Source organism: Platalea leucorodia, assembly GCF_965183815.1.
Source record: "Platalea leucorodia genome assembly, chromosome: 1".
Taxonomy (NCBI): Eukaryota; Metazoa; Chordata; class Aves; order Pelecaniformes; family Threskiornithidae; genus Platalea; species Platalea leucorodia.
In genome coordinates, this window is record NC_138823.1 from 116,531,107 (window position 1) to 116,556,063 (window position 24,957).

Here is a 24,957-nt window from a genome sequence, read left to right on the forward strand (position 1 = left end):
TACAAGCCAGGATGCTATTGGCCTTCTTGGCCACCTGAGCATGCTGCTGGCTCATGTTCAGGTGGCTGTCAGCCAACACCCCCAGGTCCTTTTCAGCCAGGCAGCTCTCCAGCCACTCCTCCCCAAGCCTGTAGTGTTGCATGCGGTTGTTGTGACCCAGGTGCAGGACTCAGCACTGAGCCTTGTTGAACCTCATTCAGTTGGCCCTGGCCCATCGATCCAGCCTGTCCAGGTCCCTCTGCAGGGCCTTCCCACCCTCCAGCAGATCAACACTTCCACCCAACTTGGTGTCATCTGCAAACTTACTGAGGGTGCACTCGATCCCCTCATCCAGATCATCAATGAAGATATTGAACAGGACCAGGCCCAGTACTGAGCCATGGAGAACACCACTCGTGACCGGCCGCCAACTGGATTTGACTCCATTCACCATCACTCTCTGGGCTCGGCCGTCCAGCCAGTTTTTAACCCAGCGCAGAATGCACTTATCCAAGCCGTGAGCAGCCAGCTTCTCCAGGAGAATGCTGTGGAAGATAGTGTCAAAGGCCTTACTAAAGTCCAAGTAGACAAGTAGTCTAAGTAGACAAGTAGTCCAAGTAGTCCAAGTAGACATATATTTCTATGCATAAAGGAACTTGTTTTGGTGGAAACCATGGACAGTTAAACCCAGAAATACATACAACCAGATAAAAGAGAATAAAGCAGATCGAGAGTCGAGTGTATATATAGTAGTTTATGCACAAAACAATAGCTAAATTGGGGTAATTATTGATGTATATAAGGATTTCATATAGAAGGTTTTTGATAAAGATAGCAAGATAGTTTTAGGTACACGTAGAGGGTTTATCATCAGTTTCTAGGGAAAAGAAACTGTAAAAAACTCCATTAAATGTTTGAAACTGCTCATTTTTGCTCTCATTAAACTCAGAAGCTCTAACTGTGGGTGAAAACACTTTTCCTGGGGCAGAGGAACTCGATCTAAAAGAAAAAGGAAGTGCAATCTGAAAAAGTCATATATAGAAACAGGGCGTCTATAGATGGAACAGAGAGGAATTGAGGGAAAATTAATAGAAAATAATAATACGCATTAGAAAGATAGGGCAGTCGAAGTGGAAAAGACAAAGAGTTTGCAGAGAGATAGGACTGATGAGTGTGCATGGCCAAAAAATGAGGAATTGGCTGTGAAATGGCCCGGCAGCATTCTGTGTGCTCAAAGCACTTTCCAAAAGCGAACAGAAATTCAAAGTGGTCTTTTGTTTAAAACTGAAGTATAAACATTTCTTTCTTCCTCCCAAGTGAATAAGCTCTTATCTTTAAGACAGGATTTGTCTTGCTTTGATGATGGGCAAGAGCTCAGTGAAGAACATTTCTGTCACTGAGCTGACTAGCAAACTGCTGTGGGTTTCAGCCAAATAAAGCTCCCATTAACATCAGAGAGAGTGGGACTTGGGGGGTTGTTTCTTTTCCAGGGAAGGAGAGGTTCTCTTTAGAGCACAGGGTTATAAAATTTGATTCATGCACATGTTAGAAATTTGGGTGCTTTTAGCATTTGAGAAAACAAGTGTAGGTGGGAGGTATCTAATTTCAGGGCATGCAAAAGGTGCCTGCAAAACTGGCACGTCAGCCTTTTAATATGGTATTGTTATGAAACATGCTGAACAGCGCTGCTCAGCTACTGCGCTGAATATTAAGCAGCAATTACTGCTTGCACTAATACCATCACGTCATCCTGACAAAAGATCTAAAAAAGAATGTGTTTTGTTTCAATGCCTGACAAATGGTTGGAGTTTGGCTCTCGGTTTCGCTTAGTCATTTTCTTGCCACAGGGTGAGCTTACAGTTCCTACACTGGGTGGTGCGTTCACTTAATTTGAACCACATCATGGAAGAAAGCATTAACATCAGCTTTAACATTGAAGTGTAATAGATAAGTTATGTGAGAACCTTAACTCTATACTCGCTTCATAATTTCTTAGTCAAGAGATTTTTTTCTTCCTGCTCTATTATAGAAATACTTAATCACATCCTACCCGTGTTATCTATTTGCTTCAGTTTTCTTGAAGCAGAAATAGACATTAAGAGCTTAGCAGCTAGAGAAGCAGAGGTGTTAACTCCCAGCTAGCCAGGGATGTCTTCGGTGGTGGGTTTGCAGCTTGAGGTTTGAGAACCAGTCATGCACAGGAATATGAACGTCCCATCACATCCTTAAATGTATTTAAGCAGATCGGTTCCTTTGATTTCAAAAGAGATTTGGGGGTGTAATGGCTTCGTAAATCTTAGAGTCTGTCTTTAGACACTATGTTTAACTACAGGATTATTTGTCTGTGTTCTGTTGCAGGAATCAACCGACTCATTTCGGCTGTTTACCGAGAAATACTTGAGACTCTTACATCAGAAAGTGGCTCATCTTACATCCATCTACTTGATGTAATGAGGCATATCAGAGATAACTGTTGCAGCGCCCAGGCTTCACCTTAGAGCATTATCTGCCGTGAGAACAATTAACTGATGTCCCAAAGCCAGCGTAGACAGCAAAGAGCAGTGCCCTGTTTTAGCTGAGACACCCTGCCTTTAGACCTGCTAATTGCCCTGGGTGAGAGATCACGCTGAAAAGGAGACCCATATTCCAGATCCAGCACAGGCTAAGAAGCTCTATACCACAACCCATCCCTTGGCAAAGCCAAGGGACAAGAGGGCCATCTTGCTCCTTCCCAAACTCCCCTCCACCATTGCAGCAGACTGACACATTCTCTTTCTAAAGAGCAGCATTAGGAAGAGCTCAGGTATATTTGCGTCTATTTGGTATCCCTCTTGCCCTACCCTTGCCACAGCTTAAGGCTGAGGAATCTTTAGATAGCAATTTACATCCAGTGGCTTTAATTAGATTTCACCTATTATCTGTCAAGAAGAGACAGCACTTTTGAGTATGAATTAGGATTCCTTTAGCACTCAGAGAAGTACTGAAACCTAATGGTCTTTCCCCAGAAAGAAAGAATATAAAGCCGAGAATGAGCATGTTAAGAACATGCAAAAATATGAAGCTGTCCTGGTTGCCAGCTACTTATTCCACCAAGGAAGCTATTATTGCTACACACTTTTTACAGTGGGAGCAGACCTAAAGACTGAAAATAGGAACTTATGTAGAAGCAGAGGAAAACTGAATGAGGAAGGCTTTAGGATGTAAATTATGAGTCCTGACCCTGTGCTTCTCTTTCCATTTCTCTTGCTCCAGAAGATTACAGACACTCTTTCCTTAATGCCCTGTAATAGGCACACGTGAACATGGTCCAAGGTGACAATTTAAGTGGAATGTTGTCCGAGACCTACGTGCAACCTGCTCCACTCCTTTGGAAGGTGGAGCAGGCGCTCCATTGCCTGCACACAAAACTCAGTTGCTCACGTTCAAACTTGAGCACCAGGACGGAGAGACATGCCTCTGTTCATAAACCACTATTGAAGAAACTGCAGAGTCCTTCCTTACATGATCTAACATTGTCTCTCCTTCCCTACACCCAGATCCACTGAAGGTTAGGAAAATACCTCTGCACAGCCTGGAAAAACTTGCCCATTAGCCCATGCTTAGCTCATTTTTTCTGAGTCTACACTGCTAAATGTCCTCTGTTGGTCTCAGTGCTACTTTACATTACTTCTACATTTTCAGGAATTTAGGTTTGGGTTTTTTTGCTATTCTTCTAATACTATATCTAGCATAACTACAAAATAGAACAGCCATTCTGGAGCTACAATCTAATCACCTTCTACTTAGTCCTTTCCTTACAGCCAGATCTCCTTTTTACCATTAACCAGCCAGCTGCCTGGTCCTGTGAATATGTATGGCTATCAGATCTGAGTCTGAGCTGGTTGTAACTATTATGTTTCTTCATTGGTTTATACCAATTTGTTCCAACAGGAATGTGCAGGAATATCTAGAGTTCTGCTTTACTTGTGATGCTAATGGTTACACGCAGCCTGCATAAGCTTTAGCTAGCTGAAAGCTGGCCTCTATTTTTTGAGCTTGGCTGTATTTTCAAGATGTAACACTGGGCTTTTTTATAGTTTGATAACCACTCCTAAGGCCTGAATAACAGTGGTTTTTCACGTGTTTTCACAAATTGTGCTCCTAATCTGTTCAGCTAAATGTCAACCACACTTTATTTCAAGATAAATTTATTTCAATGTATGCAGTGACAGAAGGCTGCTGCTTTTGTTTTGCAATGTGTTAAACAACTTGTATCAAAACTATTTGGAGACAGGTAATTTAAATACGGGTTGTCACTGAGATTCAAAAGCCTTTCTCTTTGCAGTTGTATGAAAAGTAACAATAAATCCAAAATATAGCTACCTGCCTGAAAACTTGAGGTGATCTTACAATAACTCTGAAAAAACCCAAAGATAATCAAAGTAAACTAACATGGGCTAAAAGCATAAAAGTGAGTAAAGTGATTGCACGTTTACAGACTTTGATTAAGAAAAAATGATCAGCAAAGAAAAAGAGATCTTGTAAGATTTTCCTCACAGCTAAAGGAATTCCTCTCCCTTCCCATTAACGAGAGGCAGTAGTGGGCAGGGCATTTTATTGCAAGTTCTGGGTTTGTGGAACAAGGGTGAAGCGATTCACCTCTAGCTATCATTCAGCGTAATCTTTTTTATTATATGAAGCGCTTAGGGGACTTGTTTTCAGCTGTGTTCTGACTCCAGGTTGAACACCCCAGCAGTCGGCACCACCTCGCTGCAGCTCCCCGGAGACGCGTGGGGTCTCGCGGAGCCAGGCAGGGTGGGGTGGGCGACCACTGGCTTTTTTCCTAGACCTCTCCTTTAGTCCTTCTTCCCCCGTTTCCCTGCTGTAACGCGAGAGCCGCGACGAATTTTATTTCACTCTTCCTTTTTCTGTATAACTTGATATGTGCAGCAGAGCACATTCTCTCTGTACGTTTTTTGTTAGATGTATCAGGGATCTGGCCTGCAACACTGAACTGCAGACAAACCTTACGACATATATAAGCATTTGACAAGCTTTGGGCTTCAGTAAGGACGGAAACCGTGCTTCCCCAAAGGGAAGGATGGTTTTCTTAAGCGGCTGGTTCGTTGAGTTTCTGTCGTATTTTCAGAAGGATGCCAGCCACGGCTGGATTTTCTGGCGCAAACCTCTGCAAATACAAGGACTCTGCTACGAGAGGACGCAGGACTCTGAGCGGCAGTCGGGCCAACGGCAGCCAGTCAGCCCCACTGCTCGTTTCCATCGCTTCGTTACCACTCGGGGGTGCTCACACTGGAAGCCAAGCAGCCCCCACGGCGGGGCGCACGGCCGCGCCTGGGCCACCCGCGCCCCGCCCGGCCTCCGCCCCCAGCGCCGTTTGTTGCCCCCCCCCCTCCGAGCCCTCGCACCGCGGCCGGGCCGGGTCGCGGCGCAGCCCCCACCGACAGCCGACAGCCGACAGCGCGGGGACCCCGGGGGCGGCGCGGGCCTCCCTCGCGCTTAATTAAGGTCTAACCGACCCGCTGCCGCCCCACCGGGGGGTGAAGGGCTGAGCCGCCCCCGGGACAGGCCCCGCCCCCTCCGCCCCCGGCTCCGCCCCCTTCCGCGCCGCGCCCCGCCCCGCCAGTCCCCGGGGCCTGCGGCGGTGCCTGGCCGCGGCGCGGGCTCGCTCCCTCGGGCCGGAGCGGCGCCCCCAGGGTAAGGGTCGGTGCCGGTGCCGCCCCTCGCCCGGCAGCGGGGAGCGAGGGGAAGGGGCGAGGGGAGGGGAAGGGAAGGGAAGCGGCCGGAGGGACGCCGGGCGCGGTACTGGCGGAGGGGCGGCCTGGCCGCGCCTCCGGCGGGAACCGGCGCCCCGGCGCGGAGGCCGCGGCTGAGGGGAGCGGCGCGAGGGCGGCCCGGGCGGGCGGGGCAGCGCGCGGCGCCGCCACCGTTGCGACCCTGCTCCTCCTTTCCCCCCCCGTCCCCTCCCTCCCGCGCCGGTGCCGCCGCTCTCCCTCGGGGGTTGAAGGGGGGCCGGGGGCGGCCCGCTCCCTCAGGACGGCTTTGTGCCCCCCGGTGCGGCGCCCGCTGCCCCGCTGGGGCGGGGGGGGGAGAGAAACGGCGCTTGGCGGGGGCGGGGAGAGGAGGAGGAGGAGGAGGAAGAAGAAGAAGGAGGTCACGTGGCGGGAGGCGGCGGGGCGGGGCGGGAGTCCCCTCTCCGGGAAGGGGTCCCCTCTCCGGGAAGGGGCTGCCTGCGGGGGCTCCGGGGATGCTCAGCGGCGGAGCCCGGCACCGCTCCTTCCGCCGGCGGAGCTGCAGGCCGGAGGAGGGTTGCTGCCCCCGTCTTGCTGAGGTCCTGCTCCGGCAGATGCATCTTCACGGAGGTACAGTGACCCGTCTGTCCTGCTGATAACGCTGTGAACAAACCAGGGCGCGCAAAGCTCTGGTTTCCGTCACAGGGAAATGTTACGCTGAGGTTTAATTTTAGCGTCCGACTGAATTTAGGCAACTTTGGAGAAGCACTGCCCGATTTCAGCATCCGAATTAAAAGTGGGTCGTTCGTTCTTGAAATGTAACGTTTTGCATATATCTTAAGGGTTGCACTGGTACATCTGCAGAGCGAACTGGTTAAGCTTACAGCAGTTTGGTCTCCACTGGCCGTTAAAGTTACTCATTGATGAAGTGCTAGCTTTTGAGTCAGTTCCCAGTTTCATGGTGGTCAGGTGTAAGGAGATACAGCGATTGACTTTACCATGGAAATTATTCACCACAAATACTAAACTTGAAGAAAGAGGTTTGCTTTTGTTTTTTTTTTTTTTTTTAAATCATGTTAGTGTGCTTAGAGGTATAAGGCCATCACAGTATTTCTGCATAGTGTTGCCAGTACATTTTATTATGTGTGTTTGTCATCTTGGCTTTTATAATGTGATGTTAGATTGTGTTGAGCATTAACTGCTATGAGAGCTGTTATTTTGTTCTGGAAATCCTAGTGTTTTAGAGGATTGTTAGTCAATCCAACATTGTGAGAAAGCTCATTTCTATTTATAAGCCAATAGGGTTGTTATTATTTTTAGTAGATGTTTTTCATCAGCTTTGCAGTTTTAAGTAGGCCAGATGCAGAGTGATTGGGTTTTTGTTTGTTGATAGTGTTCAGGGCCAGATACTTTGGGTAAAATGCACCAGTGGTCCTCTTGTTATGACACAGATCCTTAACTTTAAGTATTTTTCTGTTATTTGCATGTTAGACTTTTTCAGGATGAATGTTGTTCTTTATAGACTTGGTATGTCAAGAAAGAAATATTTGACCTTTTTAACAACGCTGAAATTTGTGAATCACTAAACTCTTAGTTCAGATGGATTAGGCATTATTTTTGGTGCATTTGGGACAGAATGTGGTTTTCATTATGTGATGCATTCTAATTTCATAAATTCTCAAGTATTTAGCCATGAGTTTTTCAAAATGAGTTTAACACAATTGTTCTAGGCCTTCATTCACACAGAAGAATTTATTTAGACTTTACCGTTTTAAACTTTGTCGGACTATCCTAGTTAAACATATGTTTTAATAACTGTGTTTGTTGAAATATTTTACAGGGCCAAGCCTAATTTCTAGTAAGCAGGATTAATGGATTTCATTCACTGAATTAAGTGAGCAAGCACAATATTATCAGTGCTTTTGCAGAAGAGATTGGTGACGCGGTAATGGTAAATCACACTTGTGACAGCAGAAGCTGTGATTTCACATGGTTAGCCAGCAGCATCCAGCAACTTAGCTGAGTCACTTCAAAGGATCACAGATGTGTTGCTTGTTAAATGTTCTCTAATTTAACTGTATCCGCTAAAAATCTGTTCTTAATTTGAAATCCTTAGTGATCGGGTTAAAAGACAACTTGTATATTACCTCTCTGCCTTGCTGTGTTAAATTCAGCTAGGAGTAAGATTAAAAATGAAAGGTTGAAAAAAAATAGTCTTAGTAAAGAACCAAATGTATATCTTGTAATGACATGCTTTTCATGTTAAGATCAGCTACTCGGTCATCAGCTGAAGCCCTCAAACAGCATCACAGTTAATTTCTATCTAGCACTGACAGAAAAACTAGATGAATTATGTAGAGGTGTGTTAGAATAAACATTTTATGCTGAAGGTTCAGATGTAGATCTTTGCTAGAATTTGCTGCTGCTTGGACTGGGTAATTATTTCCTTACAATGTCCTTTAAGCCTTCTAAGGAGAAAAATTGAGGTAAAATGTAAAACCTGATACTTCCTTTTGTTTTGAAGCATCTTCAAGAGCTATAAAATAGGAGTTAAGAGTGAAAAATCTTACAAAAGTTTATCTTGTATTCTAAAATGGATGTCAGTTTCTTAAAATACTGTATTTCTTAAGAGCTCTGAAGAATTTCCAGGGCTTGAGTTTGCCTGGAGAAAACTTTCACACCATTTTGTTGAATATTTTTTGAGGGGGTGACGGAATCCTGAGTGTTTCCCACTAATACATAAAATGACTGACATATTTCAGGAAGAGTGCTGCAATTTTGTGCTAGCAAAAGAAGAGCTTTTCTTGTCCAAGTAGTATCTGGCTAGCAGCCCTGGGCCATATGTTTGTTGTTGAATTGGAGAAAACAAACAAGAAAAAAAATGTGTATGAGTATCCTATGTAATAAATCAGTATCATGCTTGATCTTCAAGGGAATCAGTAAGATGTTTGGTCTCTTTAAAGAATTGTATTTTGTATTTAGAGAAATGCTGACATGATAAAATAGATAGGCTTTTGATACTTAAAAGGTTTATCTGGCCGACAGTTGTTTTAACTCTGGGAAACTGAATGAATTATAAGCCCTTGTTGCTTAGTATTTAGTGCTTAGTGGAGTAAAATTTGCAGTGAAATCTTTATTTCTGTGAGCTGGTCTTGGGTGGGCTACAAAGTCAGCTTCAGAGAGCAGGTAATAGATGTGAAGAAGAGTTAAGATCAGATTCGGTGGAGGTTTTTTAATTGTCTTTTCTCTGTCTTTGTATCACTTCCCCTTTATGCCTACTTCTCCTGCCTCCCTGCCTTTGCAAGAAATCAGTATTTTTTTGTTCTTTTTTTTTAAAAATTTTTTATTGCATGCAGCTATTGCATGTTACCGGTGTGTGTACATATACATAAAATATACAAAAATACTGTATATATGTGTTAATATAACTGCAGGGAGCTGGTTGCATTTAACCTTAAAATCCTGACGTAGTTTCAGGTCTTTGGCAAGACTAGTTTAGAACATCTAAACCAAAAAAGAGGTGATGTTTCATTTTTAGGAAAACCATAACTTAGTTTTGGTAATTAATTAATTAAGTGAATACTATCAATTAGAATGTATTGGTCTCAAATGGCATGATGTGTCATCAGTTGTGTAACTGAGATACTTGTTCTTTGTATGTTCTAAGAACATAACAGTGATAAAACGCCCACAGTTAAGTTTTGCGGTTTGCAGTGGTTAAATATCTTGAGTGCAGCTGAGATCTGAGGCACACCTTTGGAATGTGCTACGGTGCATCCTTTTGTATGTTAGTTTTTAGTATTTTACTTAGAATATAGTTGCATACTTAAGATCACGCTCTTGAGTAAACAAAAGCTGAACTCGACACATTTTGTGTTCGGGCAAGTGTGTTGTCAAGTGTGTCATGAATTCAGCATGGAGTATATTTTCAAAGTCACTTTGGTTTAACTCTGAAGAACTCTTCTTTCATACGCGTTTTCCCATGCCTGGTTTGAGCATACTCATGTGGAGGCACAAAGTCTTACTTGCTCATTTTAGAAGTAAAAAGTCTGGGATATGCTGTTACAAAGGAACCCGGAGAGGAAAGTGGCAATGGAGATAAAAAGTAAGGCAATGCCGACAGCGGATTTACAAGCTCTTTACTCTGCCATTTTCTCAGCTCTTGTAGAAGTAGTGAAGTGATTGTGAAAGGACAGCAGCTTTCTGCAGGACACTGCTCAGTAGCAGGGCTTCTTCAGCTGCAGGGAAAAATTAGTCCAAGGTTGGAGCACTTTGATTTGACTTTCTTAATCTGTGAGTCTCACTCTTGGGATGGGGGAAGGTGATGTTGCTGTTCCCTCAGATGTCCTACTGACCCAAAAGATTGACTTACTTTTTTCTTTCTCCTTTTACCTTGCAAACTGCGTCCTGCACTCTTCAGGACCTTCTTCCACTGTTCTGAGAAAAATATTGTTCAGTACAAATGAAATGCGGAATGTGAGCAGCTGCCCTGTTACTTTTGTTAGGTCACCATAAGAGCATAGGAAATTGGGGAAACATATTTCTCAAGGAAACTTAAAAAAACAAAACCAAAAACAAACCTGGTGGATTTTTTTTTTTTTTTAACAGGGAGAAGTTATCTAAATATTTTTCAAATACAGTTCTTACTTAAGTAAATAGAATTACTTTAGAATTAAGCTGTGTAATCATTTTGTAGAAAATAAAACTTAAACCCTATGTGAAAGAAATAATAGGAAGTAGGCAAAACTAAATAACATTAATTTGCTAACAAAAGCACAGATACTTGTGTTTCCATTCACTTTCTAACCAAGGCAAGTTTATTTGCTCTTCTTGCTTTGTTTTTGTCTGACATCTAGCCATCTGCTTTGTGATGTATCTTTCAAAATCTTGGTGATAAGTTATTTCAGGGCTCATCAGTATGAAACCAGATGAGCATTATAAATACAAGAGTAATTTGTATGCCATACAAGCTGTACTCAAGTATATTTGGTGTATTTATCTTGCATGCTGGATAAGAAGTGCTCTTTTAGCCTGAGGGATAGGTAAGAGCTGCTACTTCAGGGTCAAGCAGAGCTACTCTAGTTCTGAACACTCAGATGAAGCCAAACTCTTTGTAAGGAGTTCTCTCCTCTATGCTGGTAAGTCTTGCCCTGCCCCTCCGATGGGAAGTCTTTAAATCTGTTGCATATTTGTAACTTGTAATTCCTGCTGTGTTGCTTAATTGAAAATCTAGAGTATTGCCAAAAAGTTACACGCAGTATCTTGTGCTTGTGTTCGGGGAATTTTGTGGGCGTGCATCAGATTGAATTTTTCAGTCATATTTTGATTAAAGTCTCCAGTGCCTGTTGAATGCAACACTATCTAAATGCTTCCCCCCCCCGCCCCGTAAATAACTAGCTAGGAACTCAGTCTAGAGGATAGACTGTAAGATAAGGTATATCTTTAACTGTGTAACTAGATGAAATCTCTCTTGGAGTGAACATTGGAGTAGGCATTGTGGAGCTGGCTGACCATATCCTACAGACAGAGTAGGAAGGTGTGCTTTAGTCATTTGCAAGAATTTCAGGAGAATAAAGCGGAAGAGGAGAGGAAGGGAGCCACAGAAGACAAATGAAATGTAAAGGAAATACAATCCTGTGCAAGTCAGAACAGCAAAGGACAGACTTTTTGGTTGAGGGAAAACTTTCTTTGGACTGAACAGTTATTGAAATTGCTATCTATGGTACCATTTTTTTAGCATTAGGCTTCTTCGGGTGGTATTTGGTACCTTCATGTTGGTTGATACTAATTAGTCTCGCTATTCAGAGCCTGGGCCTCTTGGTGCAGCGTGCAGCCATGAGTTTTAAGTTGTGCCTGCTCCTCAGACACAGCCTACTTAATATTGATTTGAAGGAATTGCTTTTAATTCTGTAAATGGTGGTTCTATGTTTGGGTCTTGTGATGATATAATGTGACCTGAATGTTAACTAGAATGTCATGTGTCAATGAAAATGACATATCTTTCCTATTTTAGTCGTCTTTCCAAATGTTAACCACTGTTCTGTTAGCTTGTATTTGGTTATTTTGTAGTCCTCTATTATTCAGTAGATTTTAGTTTCGCATAGGCATGTCCAGTACCATGGTGTTCCTATTTATATAGTTTAAAAATTTCTGTCTCCCTATTTTAAAACTAGAGATTATAAAAACAAAGTATTTTTGTGGACTTTGTGCTCTAACTGGAATAAGAACATCTGTAGAGAAAGGATACAGAGTAGTCTTAAAATTCCTACATATGCTGTTAGTAGGAAAACAGATATGTTCGGTCAATTTGGATAAGTACAACATCAGATTTTTTTCATCTGATTCAAGATTCAGATGCTGTGTCTCTGATCTAATGTGTCAAGGAGTAAGCACAGTTATAAACTACACGATGCATCACTCATTAGGCAACTTCTCATGACTATAAAGGCTAATGCTATGTGTAGGGCAGGTGTCTTCAGGTGGTCATATAAACCTCTGAGTATTGTTAGATATCAAGAGTTATGCCAATAAGATTTCCTAACAAGTCTTAGCTAGTTTTCTGAAACTGAAAGTTCAGGAAAGGCTGGAATTGTCTTAAAATAATTGCAGGTTAATTTTTGCTATGGCAAGTCTGTTTTTTTAATGGCTTCCTTTCATGCCTGAATTTTGGCTAACCAATATGTGCAGCTGAGCTTGAGTCTTAAAGCCGCAACTGATGGAGGTTGCTTGACAAGGGGCAGCTTGGGAGACTTGGGTTGAACTGGAGGAAAACTCTCTGTAGGAGTAAGTGCAGTACTAGCACATGTTACACAGAGAAACTGTTAGAGGTTTTCAAGACTCTGCTGTTGAGACCCTCAACTGATCAAGTATTAGCACTGGTCAAGTCCAGCGCTGGTCCTGCTTTCGGGAGGAGCTTGGACTAGATGACTTCCAAAGGTCCCTTCCAACCAACATTTCTCTGATTGTGTGGCTACACAAATTACTGAGTTTTCATTCTCCCCATTTTCTGTAACTGTGTGCCTGCTTCATGTCAGCCAGATTTTATGTGAAACTGTCTTTTTATTCTGCTTATGCTATTCATGTCAATGTGTAGGAGGTAGTGGACTGTTGTTGACCAGTCTCTAGACTAACATTTTGTGGTTGTGAAATTCAAGGGCTTTATAATACTGGTTCTTGGTTAGCTAAAACCCAGATTTGCAGGATGGAAGTGCATCTGGAGATATTTGCATTTTCCAAATTCTGTACTTTAAAGATCAGGTTATGATATCAAGTAACTGAATCAGCTTTGAAATTAAAATGGTGTATTTCCCCAAATGTATGCTCTGCTTATTTTTTTTAAATATTCCCTCATGTTTACTAAGGAACATTTGTTTCAAACAGAACATTACTTCAGATTAACTGAGAAGTATTTTTAAGGGTGTTGAAACCTTAAAATGCTTCTGAGGCAATGATGTGTTACAGCTAGAGACAGAATGAGTGCAGCTTGGAAAGGATTTAAGTGCCCTTCAGGAAAGGGAGCAATGACTATCAGGAGGTCACTAGTAATGTGCTCACTACAAGCGGATTTCATGAAAATTAGTTCTTTCCATTATATAAACAGAAGAGGGAGGAATTGTGTCAGCAGTATGGTTTTGGTTCCTTTATAGTAAGGAATGGTATAAAAAATGTGTCCAGGTAAGCTTTGGAGGCAGTCTCCAGCTCCTTGGGAATTTTTTTTTTTTCCCTAATTTACAGTCAGCATTACGTCATTTTCAGAGAAGTTGGGTTTATCTGTGTTGGCTGTTAATCTGGGTTTATGCTGGGACTGTCAGAAAACACATTGAGAGAATTCTGCTAATACCCTTGCAGGTTAATACAGGTTTATACCAGATTTTTCTCAGTTTATTACACTTTGTATATGCGGTATACCAAAGCAGTCTTTACAGTTAATTGTATGTTCTGTCCAAGGTGTTGGCTAGAGCAATTTGTGTCTATGCCTGGATAAAGAATGAAGTTGGAGTTTGTGATGGTGGGAGAGCAAATGGGTATGACAGTTCCCAGACCCAGAGGTCTTTTATTGCTTCCGGAGAATGTGTTCAGTGAACTCGGGTCTGGCATGGTTTACTATGCTGACTGGGTAAATCCTGGAGTATCTGTGACAGGCCATTCACTGTGTGGTGGATACTGCCCACACTGGGTCTCGGGTGGGAGACTGCCCAGGGTCCTCCTCACTTGAAAAGCTGCCGACTCAGAATTTGCTGACCTGAAGACCATTTCCCTGTAGGTATTATGTTGCCTGTTATGCTTATACATTGCTGTGTTTTATGTTACACGAATGTATGTTAAAATTATCTGACATTGTCTTCAAGTATAACTTAAATATTTGAACATTAGGATTATAATACCAGTTACCATATTAAGCTCTGGTCTTGTAAGGAATTTTGTTTTTACTGCGCCATGTAGTGTGTTCCTACAGATGAACAGGTAGCGTAAGCAGTAATGCAAGTCCTTTTATCAGAAAATAACTCCTTTGGTAAGGAGAGGGAGAGGTAAAGAACTGGTGTGTTTTATTTACCTCTATATGAGGAAACTTTTTGGCAAGGAAGTGCTTTATTTTTTTTGTTTTGTTATGAATTAGTTGAGTATCAGCTTTCTCATCAGGAAAGACTTTAATTTAGTACTGAAATCCTTGTAGTTTTCACAATACTTTAGCATCTTGGCCACTGTATTGGCCATGTCATTGTATTTTACTCATTGAAAAGAAAAAAATATTTTTCAGATTTTTTTTTTTCTTTTAGCCTTCACAGAAAAGCTGTTAATGGTGGGAATTCTTGGGCAGTATTTTGTGTTGTCAGAGACACAGATGAAAAACACTGTTTTCAATAGGTTTCAACAGCAATTGTGACACAATGTTACTTTGTGTGCATAGTTACTTTATGCAAATATGCTTTCTCTGATGTTTTAAACTGAAAGGGTGTTGCCTTTTCCTAAACTTGCCTCCATGTGACACTTTCACTTTCGATTTTGCTGAGCTGTTAATAGCCCTTTGAGTAAGCCTTTTTTTTTTTCTTTTTTTTCTTTTTTTTTTTTAAATCACTTCTGTTATCTCTTCTCAGTTAAATTCTGCTGTGTGGTTTTTCCTTGGAAAGAAAAAAACTAACATAAGTTGCGCTGGTGCTCATGTGTGATACATTAACATAGTAACCACAAAAATAATTTAAAGCAAGGACAATAGAATGGAAGAATAGGGATAGTATAATGATAGAAAAGAGAAGTACCATTCTGATACTGCATCTCTGAGATACATGTAAAACAGATACGTGCAATATGTGCCATCTACTTCTGTCAGTATGAGTGAAAATAATGGTGTTAATTGTAAATGTAACCTGAAAATCGTGGGCTAGCTCTCACCATGTATTACTAAAGTCTTCATTAGACTTTGAGGGCAGGGAAGGAGTGCAGTCCTAACCTTGCTAATTTTAATAAACTCCTTTACTTTTCACTTATTATGCTAGTTAATACTATTAATAAGAGTAAAATCTTTAGTTCACTAGGATAAAGTTTGGAATTTAATTCTCTGTTTGGAAGCCTGAGTTATGACCATAACAACTAAGAGTTAAAAAAAAAGAAAACAAAACACACATTTTTTTAAAAAAATTAAACAGATAAAAACTTTGCTTCTTTCCAGGGAAAAAGCCCTGTTGTCTATGACTTTTAATAGGTCAGTATAGAAAGCTTACTTAGCTAAATATTTTAGCAGTAGGAGTTAAGTGAAAGTGAATGTATGCAGTTATTAAGAAAAGAAAAAAAGACAAAATCTTACTTCTCTTGAAGTCAGGAGCAGTGAAGAGAAAGTATATCATGAATATACTAATGTGGATTTTTGTCTCAGAATTTTTTCTCTCTCTCTTAAATGTTTTGACATTTCAGTAAGCTTATAAATTCTGCCTTTTCACCTGCCTAGTGGATGAAGGGAAGGTGGTGGATGTAGTTTTTTCTGGATTTTAGTAAGGCTTTTGATACTGTCCCTCACAGCATCCTTCTGGACAAGTTGTCCAGCTGTGAAGTGAGCAGGTACACAGTGCGCTGGGTGAAGAACTGGCTGAAGGGCAGGGCTGAAAGGGCTGTAGCGAACAGGGCTACATCTGCTGGAGACCAGTCACCAGCAGTGTTCCTCAGGGCTCAATTCTAGGGCCAGTTCTGTTCAACATTTTTATCAACCAACTGGAGGCAGGAGTTGAATGCACCATTAGTAACTTTGCTGATGAAACCAAACTGGGAGGTGCTGTTGGCTCTCTCAAGGGACAAGAAGTCCTGCAGAGGGATCTGGATAGATTGGAGCACTGGGCAGTCATCAGTGGCATGACATTTAACAAGAGCAAATGCTGGATTCTGCACCTGGGGTGGAGTAAGGCCAGACACAAGTATAAATGGGGAAAGGAGTGGCTGGAGAGCAGCCCTGCAGAAAGGGATCTGGGGTTGCTAGCCAACAGTAGGCTTAATATGAGACAGCAGTGTGCCCTGACAGCCAAGAGGGCAAACTGCATCCTGGGGCGCATCAAACACAGCGTAACCAGCCAGGCAAAAGAGGTGATTAGCCTGCTGTATTTAGTGCTGATGTGGCTTCAGCTTGAGCATGGTGTGCGGTTCGGGGCCCCATGATTTACAAAGGATGTTAAGGTACTTGAATGCATCCCGAGGTGGGCACCAAAGCTGGTGAAGGGGCTGGAAGGCACGTCCTCTGAGGAGCGGCTGAGGACAGGGGGTTTGTCCCGTTTGGGGAGGAGGCAGCTGCAGGGTGACCTCCTTGCTCTCTACAGCTTCCTGAGGAGGGGACGTGGAGAGGGAGGTGCTGATCCCTTCTCCCTGGTACCCAGTGCCAGGACGCGTGGGAATGGCTCAAAGCTGCGTCCATCAGGGGAGGTTCGGACTTGACGTGAGAAAACATTTCTTTACTGAGAGGGTGGTCAAACCTGGACCAGGCTTCCTGGAGAGGTGGTCGATGCCCCATGCCTGTCAGTGTTTAAGAGGTATTTATTTGGACAATGCCCTTAATCCCATGCTTTAGCTTTTGGTCAGCCCTGAAGTGGTCAGGCAGTTGGACTAGATGGTCGTTGTAGGTCCCGTCCAGCTGAACTATTCTGTTCTGTTCTGTTCTATTCTGTTCTGTTCTGTTCTATTCTCCTGCACTCATGGTGAGTCGAGTAAGGATGAGACTGTTATTTGCCTAAAATGTCAGGGTTTTTTCAGCTCCAGAAACACTTTCAAGGACACATAACGCAAAGGATACAAGTGGAAACAGGATTTGATTTTATTTTTCTGACTCTGTTTCAGGGTAGATGTTCACAAGCCTTAACACAATGCGCAAGTGTAGCCAGCCGGGAGCAGGCTGATGCAATCCTCAGTTTAGCTCGAAAATACATTGCTTGAAGTCTGGCAAAGGCAAGTCAGAGAGCTACAGAAAGTTGCAAATCCCCTACATTTTGTGGAGAGCCGTGTGCTATTGAGACTGCCTGGGGAATACCACGATTTCTGGCTCACCCACATGTCTCTTGTGACAAGGAGTTAATGGCACAGTTAGCATCCAGCACGGTTGCTGTGAACTCCACCTCTCCAGGCAAGTTTGCCCATAGAGCTTCTTGCAATATCATGAATTACGGGCTGTTTATCTTCCTGCTGAATGTCCTTCACCCGGGCAGTGCAGGGAATGAACGTGCCGGTCTGTAAACATCATTCCTTCATAGGCCATACTTTGTTTTGACCACACATCCTTCCTGAAGCCTGCCATATAGAATAACCCAAACAATGGGACTGCCTGGAGCCGAAAGAAGGGGTGCCAGCTGAACCCAGCCTCCTTCAGATCAGAGGCAGACACTGGGTCAACCCACAGATGGTACAACAATCCTGAAAATATGTAACTGTTATTGAAAACACAGCAATGAACTATAAAATATTCACCTTTGCCAGAAACAAGAAAGCAGATAAGTGACCGATGCACAAAGAAGGCTCTTTCTAGAACAATCTCAAAAGTTTTAAAAATGTGATTGTCTCTTTTTTTGGTAAAGAATCTTTTTCACATGAATTTGTATTTTGGCACTCAAAAAAACCAAACCCCAAACATTCTCACACTTAGTTTGTAATTATCTTTTCTCTTTTGTTTCTAAATTATTTTTTTCTTTTGTCCTTTGAGAAGAAGGGGCTAGAACCACTCTCATGTATCACTTAGGAAGCAAAAACTCAAATAATATGGGAGCCTGAATACAGGCCAAGCAGTCAGTGTTTCCTGAAGAGCGAGAACAAGGATCAGTACCAATCACGCACAAAGGAAGAGGAGGTGTGTGGTATTCCCAGAAGTATGACATGTAGCGATGACAAGCATACTTCTTGCCTTCCAAAACTTGCTCCGCTGTGCTTCTTGGCCAGCAATGCATGAAAAGCGCTCTCGTGCCTGCTCGGCCCTTGGATTGCACACAGGGAGAGCTGAAAAGTGGCAGCTCCGGATGGTGCAGCAAGCCTGGAGTCCTTCCAAGCACAGGCTGTTTTGCACAAGCAAGAACCCCTGGGGAAATGGAGGCAAGGGAAGAGCAGAGCTCTGTCCCGCTCCAAACTTGCCATGGGCAAGAGAGCCAGCGAGAGCCAGGGCACGAGTGGTGCCTTGGAGGTGCAAGAGCAGCGGGACGAAAGAGCCCAGAGGAGCCCTGAGAAGGGGCTGTGCTCAATGCTACAGAGGACAAGAAGCAACCCCCGGGGGCCACCCTTGGGGCCCGCCTTGGGAGTCTGGAAAGCTTCCTCCCCCCGGATGCGGGGCACGAGGGCCACCTTCGTGGAGCAAGAGCAGCAGGCACCTAGCCAAAGTGGCCCAAAAGAACCCTGGCAAGTGCCCGTGCTCAGTGCTGCAGAGGAAGGCAAAAAACCCCCAGGGACACTTGCTAGCTCACCGTGGGGGGAAAAAAAGCCTTCCTCCCCCCAGCTGCAGGGCACGAGAGGCCGTCTTCGTGGTGCATGAGCAGCAGGCAGTAACCCAGCCAAAAGGGACCAGAGGAGCCCTGAGAAGTGGTCATGCTCAGTGCTGCAGAGGAAGGCAAAAAACCCCCGGGGAGCAGTGCCAATGTGCCCCGGGGGAAAATTCCTTCCTGACCCCAGCGCTGGCGATCGGCTATTCCCTGAGCACGTGAGCAAGACCTGCCTCCTCATCCCACAGGCTGGGCACGCCTCCCAGGAGATGTCCAAGCCCTCTTCTCCCTCACCCTGGAGCCATCTCAGGGGCTTCCGAGAGCGGCCACATACCCCTGGCCTGATGGCCCTTTGGGGAAGAATCCTTCCCATGCCTGGCAGGACACCAGCGGGTGCTCCAAAGCCCTGGGACCCCTTGCAACGTCTCCGCATCCCATTTCTTACGGCTGCTGCCTCTGGCTGCACAAGAGAAGAGGATGGTGAGCTCTGCAGTGCTTCTCCAGAAGGCATTCCCTTGGTCTTGCCACTGCTATCCAGCTGAAAAGGATTTCCATCCATCAGATGACCTTTGGAGGGCTCCCTGCCAGGAGCTGGCCTTGCAGCGGAGAACCTCCATCAGCCTCATCCAGCCTCTGGTCTTCCTTCCTCAGACCCCTCAAGTAATTCCACCGGCTCCTCAAGGACTTCCTCTGGGATGTCTTCGGGCTGCGCCCAGGCCAGCTATGGCAGTGGGACACGGGAGGATGCTCCCTTTTATCCTGCCCCGGGGCATTGTGACTGCTGCGTTGCTGGGTGGTGGCCCTGTGACATGGGGGTGTCGGGGCCTTCCATGCGCAGCCCCGCCCGCTGCAGCCCTGCCCACCGTCCCTCCTTTGGGGTGCTGGCCAGGAGGCCCAGGGGGCTGTCCGTGCCCTTGGTGGCCTTGCACTGTGCAGAGCTGCTGGGCGTCCCTGATGCCTCCTCTGCCACTCAGCTGCCAAGGACAAACCCAGTGCTGTTCCTCTTCTCTCAGGCCATGGCAGAAACCAACCCTGCAGCCCAGAGACCGCCCCTATCAGCCGTCCCCTCTCTGTGCCAGAGCTAATGGCCATGAGGCCATGCAGCAAGGAGGACCAGGGACACAAACCCTTTTCTGGGGGGATAACAGGGGATGGTTTCAGCAGCCGCAACCTGGAGGAAAGCCAAAGTGTAGCCAGAGCCATAGGCTGGGGTGGATGGTGCCGCTAGACCACCATGGAAATAAGACAGGCTTTGAAAAACACGTGAGTGGAGGTGACACTGGTGTGGTGGAAAGGTTGGTTGTTTTCAGACCTAGAACATTTGGATCCGTGCCCAAAGCACAGCCAGGCAAAGGCCAACTCTTCCAAACAGCAAAAATAGCCATTGCTGCTATCGCTGTCCCAACCCCTTTTCCCACTGAACCCAAGCTGCCCAGCTGGCTGTGCATAAGCACAGGATACAAAAGGTGCTTCAGCCATGAGGTAAAACTTCCACAGCTCATTTGTGACTTTCAACTTTCTGAGAGTTCTTTTTCTACCTCAACTTTTGGGAAGGTGTCCAGATCTTACCTAAAACCCTGGCAAATCTCTTTCCCTTAGAATCTAGTATTTTGAGTACTGAAAGAGTAAGGAAGGTACCGTCTCGTCATTTTGTACATTTGTGCCAAAACTCATATGTACATTCAGGGTGTTAAAAAAAAAAAAAACCAACAAACAACAAAAAAGAAAGAAACAAACAACAAAAAAGAAAGAAACAAACAAAAAAAACAACAAAGGGTGGGTGTTTGCTTTTATACCCTAGACATTTATTTGGTTGTGGTGATGGCAGAGGTGGAAGAGAAGGGTTTGGTTCCCTCTGCATGAAGTTTGCAGAGACATAGGGAGCATGCATGATTTCCTTGCCATTCCTTACCAGTGCACCAAGTGACATGTGCCACTACACTGTTGTGTATGGTGAGGTCGTCTGCTTGGGATGAAGTCCTGAACTGTTTTTTGTTCTTTATCATATTTTTCCTTGCACTTCAGTAGCTCTTTTCCTCCTTTGGCCTTCATCCTTGATATCATTCTTGAAAGCGATGGCAGCCCTCTCAGCCTTTGTCTTGCTCCTCCTAGTCGTTGTCGTCTTCTGTAGGTCCTCCATGCTCCTAATCAGCTGCTTAGTCTTTGTCTGCCTTCATCCCAGAAGGAATTTATCTTTCTTGAACCTGAGTAACGAGAAATGTCCATAGTGGTGTAGACGAGCGCTCACCAGGGCTTTGCACAACGCTTGCCTTTCCTATGGAAATACCTTGCCTGACACGCAAGAATGCATTTGCCTGTATCACATCCGTGGCTCGTAGTCACCCTGTGACTTGCTCATGCCTCCAGGAACATTTGCCTACTCCAATGTTTCTGGACTGTAGCAGAAACCCATGGTGCTCCACCCGACGTTGTGTTACCTATGTCTACCTTGCAGTTCTTCACGCCTGGTTTATTGATGTGGGGGCTATCTCTTCTGGCAGAGCTCCAGCTGGTAGGGAGGATGGGGGCCGTGGAACTATACCATGAGAGCGAGCTTTTTCTGGTTCATGGATGCCGTGAACTCCAGAATAGGATGTGCCCAATGAATGTACCTTTTGGAAGGCAGGAAACCTCCATATCTTGAACAGTGGTTTTCTGCAATCTAAATTCAAAAGACCTGACCATGAACCTCACTGTTTCATACGTTTGGTGACATCAAAGCACGAAGGGTGGAGCCTGAGAGATGTGTTAATGAGGCTTTCACCCATCAGTGGCCTGCTGGAGTCCAGCTCCACGCAGCCATGACCAGCAGACCCAGCCCTCCACCAGCCAGCTGGGCAACAGATGGGCTGTGTGGGTGGGCTCTGAACATGAAGCTGGTGGTGTCAGTCCAGTCACTTTTTCAAAAGGGCTGTCTGCCCGCTAGGGAAGAAAAGAACCACAGCCAACAGTAACTGAGATTCCCTTTTATTTATTTATTTATTTATTTATTAATTAATGAAAGAAACTATGGAAAACAACCTTCTAGCATGGACTTTGTGAGAAATCATTTTGCAAAACTGGTGCAACGAGGGCAGCATGCTGCCAGGCTGCGTCTATTCAGCTAAGGAATCTCAGCATCTTGACGCAAGCTCAGTGTGACGAGACAGGCCCTCGCATGTGTCCAGAGGTGGATCTGATGGACCAGCAGGCAGAGCGAGGCTAGAGACAAGTTCCCTTGCCAGGAGTGTCCCCTGTCCAGAGGGCTTGGAGGCAGAAGAGAGTCTGTCAGTAGCAAGGATTTCAGACTATATGGAACTTTTAAGCTAAAGCCTACGCTTTGAGTCACGCTTGAAAACCAACGGGTAGCCAGTGCATTTTAAGACCATGCTTTCCTCTTTGCAAAGGGCCCCACAAGGCAAATGAATGCTGAACTAGCACATCCTGAAACACTTAGCTCTAGCTGTACTAATTGCCTTCCCGTACTGTGCTCTATCTAGCAACAATCCAGCCTGGAAGTAACAATTTCCTATACAATTGGCACTGACTGCCACATCAAAAAAAAAAAAAAAAAAAAAAAAAAAAGTCACCGCTTTTAGCCAACGTAGATGGAAATTTTTTTGGAAGGGCAGGTGTTACTTGGCTTTTTTCTTTCTCTAACCATTTCTTGGCTTTTCTTTTCTTTTTAAACTATGGCCATTGATGGCCAGATCTGGGGTCTATATCTCATCCCAAATGTTTTCCTATGAACTGCTGTTACCCAGCAGGGCACTTCAGTGTGAGGGTTTTTAGTACAAAGCAAGTGCTGTTTACAGCACTCGAGTGCAGCGATTCTGCTCACACCAGAGTGTGGCCCAAAGTTCATTGTAGCGCTTGAGACACCTGACCAAACACATGCCACATATGTCTTCCTCCTCTAAAGCCCTTTGACAGCCATGCTTCAGGCAGCGGCTGTAGAAATAAAGGAGGAAGCTTTAAAGATGTATTGTGCTTGGCCGCCCTTGGCTGGTGCTTTTGGCTGGCTGGGACACGACTCGCCGTGGAGGCAATATCCAACATTTCCTTCTGCCCTTAAAAAAGATCCTCCAGAGAGGGAGATTTCATTAGCGAGCAACACATCTGACATCATGCGAGCGCTGCGCTAACATAGACAATATTAGCCCCAATCTTTGAAGCGCAATAGCGCTTTGCTTCCTGTGGCTTAGTTTTTGCGATTGCCCGTTTCACAAGTCCAGCTCGGGTGGCTCGTGTGATGGGAAAGGCAGCAGGTGCACGGGAACACGTCCTGCTTTGCTTCGTTCTGGACTTCTCCTCCGTCTGGTTATTTCTGCTAATGTTTCCCATGGGGACCTTCTGTGCTTTTCATCCACATCTGTAAGAGTGAGACTGTTGGAACAAATAATCCTAAGGGCAATATCATTCTGGCAGTGTGAGCTAGCACAAGGTGGAAATTAAATGGAAGGGAGTTAGGTGCTTTCCATGTCCAAATTCAGCAGCTCAGTTAAGAAAACTTTTCTTGGAAAGGAAAGAACAGGGTCATAAGCGCTGACTGTTGATTTCCACTGGCTAGAGATGATTTTGCGCTCAATCTGTCCACTTCAGCAGGAGGTGCAAATGTGTGCTACTTGCTTGAAGTGAGTCTGAAAGGTCAAATCCACCCAAAGCCTCCTTCCCAAGGAGGAGGTGGAGGCCCACCCAAAGCCTCCTTCCCTCCGCGGGGCAGCTGAAAGCCCTGCACTGGTTCCCGCGGGGCCGTCGGGTGCTGAGTGAGCAGCGTCAGCGTGAGCAAACCCCACGGGTGCTCTGTCAGGCTGGTCAGGTCTTTCAGAGGTTTCTATTGCCTCAGAAGAAATGCTGATGTTTAGGAACCTTTAAATTTGGATTTGGTCCCCCATGTCTTCTCTATAAACCCATAAAACAGGCTGAGAAGGGGCAGACAAAGATGGTTCTCTGTCATCGTCCTTGTTTTTTTTCTTTTCTTTTTCCTTCTTTAATTTGGGATGCAGTTGGCTGGTTTCTGGGCTCCCGCTCTGTTGGCATACTTTAATTTTGCCTCATGTCACTTCTTTTTTCACCTTGCTCTTCCGTTGCTTTTTTCCTCCCATTCTCACCTACGTGGAACATGAACCTTAAATTTCTGAATGGGATTTCCAGTCTAGGAGGTCCCAGCAGGCCAGAAACAGGGAAAAATGTCATCAGTTTGGGTAAGCTTTCTCCCATGATAAGGGACACTGGCTGTTGGTCATAGCCTGCTCTGCATTCAAGCAAGCACATTGACTAAAAAAAAAGTTTGACTAAAAAAAAATCCAGGACAGATCCTGTGCTGGCATAAACCACCATCTTTCTTTGGAAATCTGCCGAGTACCGAGCACACACACAAGTGAAGAAACCACATCCCTTTGACAGGACAAGGTTTGTAGGAAGAGGCAATATCTTTCATTAGCTCAGTTGGTATGGCTGGAAAAAGTATCAAGCTTTAGGCAAGAGCCCCTCTTCAAGCCCACAAAAGAAGCAGCATCTTTCAAAGCTGGATGCCAGTTGAGAGTACTTAATTCAGAGTTCAGTCTTTCTGACAAGCTGCATTATTTATTATGTCAGTGACTTAAGGAAATCTTCTTAGGGTCAAATGTTGCTGATGCACTCTCATGAATTTGCTGTCCTGAGAAAGTTCACCTGTAAGTCAGAGAATTGATCAGCAAATAAACATACCTCTTATTCTATGGGATGGAGATTCAGCTGGGTAAAAATGGTTTTACCAGTTAGGAATATAACATTGTCGCTGATCTCCTTTGCTGTCAGCATCTGGCGGCCTGCAGCTACCTAGGGCTAGGATGCGTAATAACAACACAAACTCCAAAACTAGTTACCTCTCCTTTCATTTAGGATTTGCCACTTCTGCTGCAAGCGTAAAGCTGAACAGCATTTGTGGGCAGAAAGCAAAACACTGGCTCCCTGTAGAGCCCCATGAGGATCCTGTGGCAAGCACAGCTTCATCACCTTTTCTAGTGTGCAGAGCCATGTGGGCTTCACTTTGAGATCTTCTAAGAAATTATAAATGATTTCTAGCCCTGTTCTGTTCAAAATTAAGGTCTTTTTCTGTCAAGGCTTCCTGGAGAGGTGGTTGATGCCCCTCAGTGTTTAAGAGGTATTTATTTGGACAATGCCTTAATACCATGCTTTAGGTTTTGGTCAGCCCTGAAGTGGTCAGGCAGTTGGACTAGATGATTGTGGTGCGTTCCTTCCAACTGAACTCTTCTGTTCTATTCTATTCTATAGAATTGTCAGTCTGATGGTACTAATGAAATTAATGGCAATTAGTACTATTTCTGTTTGGGGGA

General features: G+C 44.6%; 1 protein-coding gene across 3 annotated transcripts in view; it reads left to right on the forward strand.

The window, feature by feature from the left end:
* Positions 1-5,605: 5,605 nt before the first annotated feature.
* The window catches only part of STARD3NL (STARD3 N-terminal like), a 35,684-nt gene continuing 16,332 nt past the window's right edge, over positions 5,606-24,957 (forward strand). For all 3 annotated transcript variants that reach the window (XM_082330166.1, XM_082330167.1, XM_082330168.1), the window contains exon 1: positions 5,606-5,673. The gene's annotated coding sequence lies outside the window, so the exon portion shown is untranslated. The remainder of the gene's footprint in view (positions 5,674-24,957) is intronic.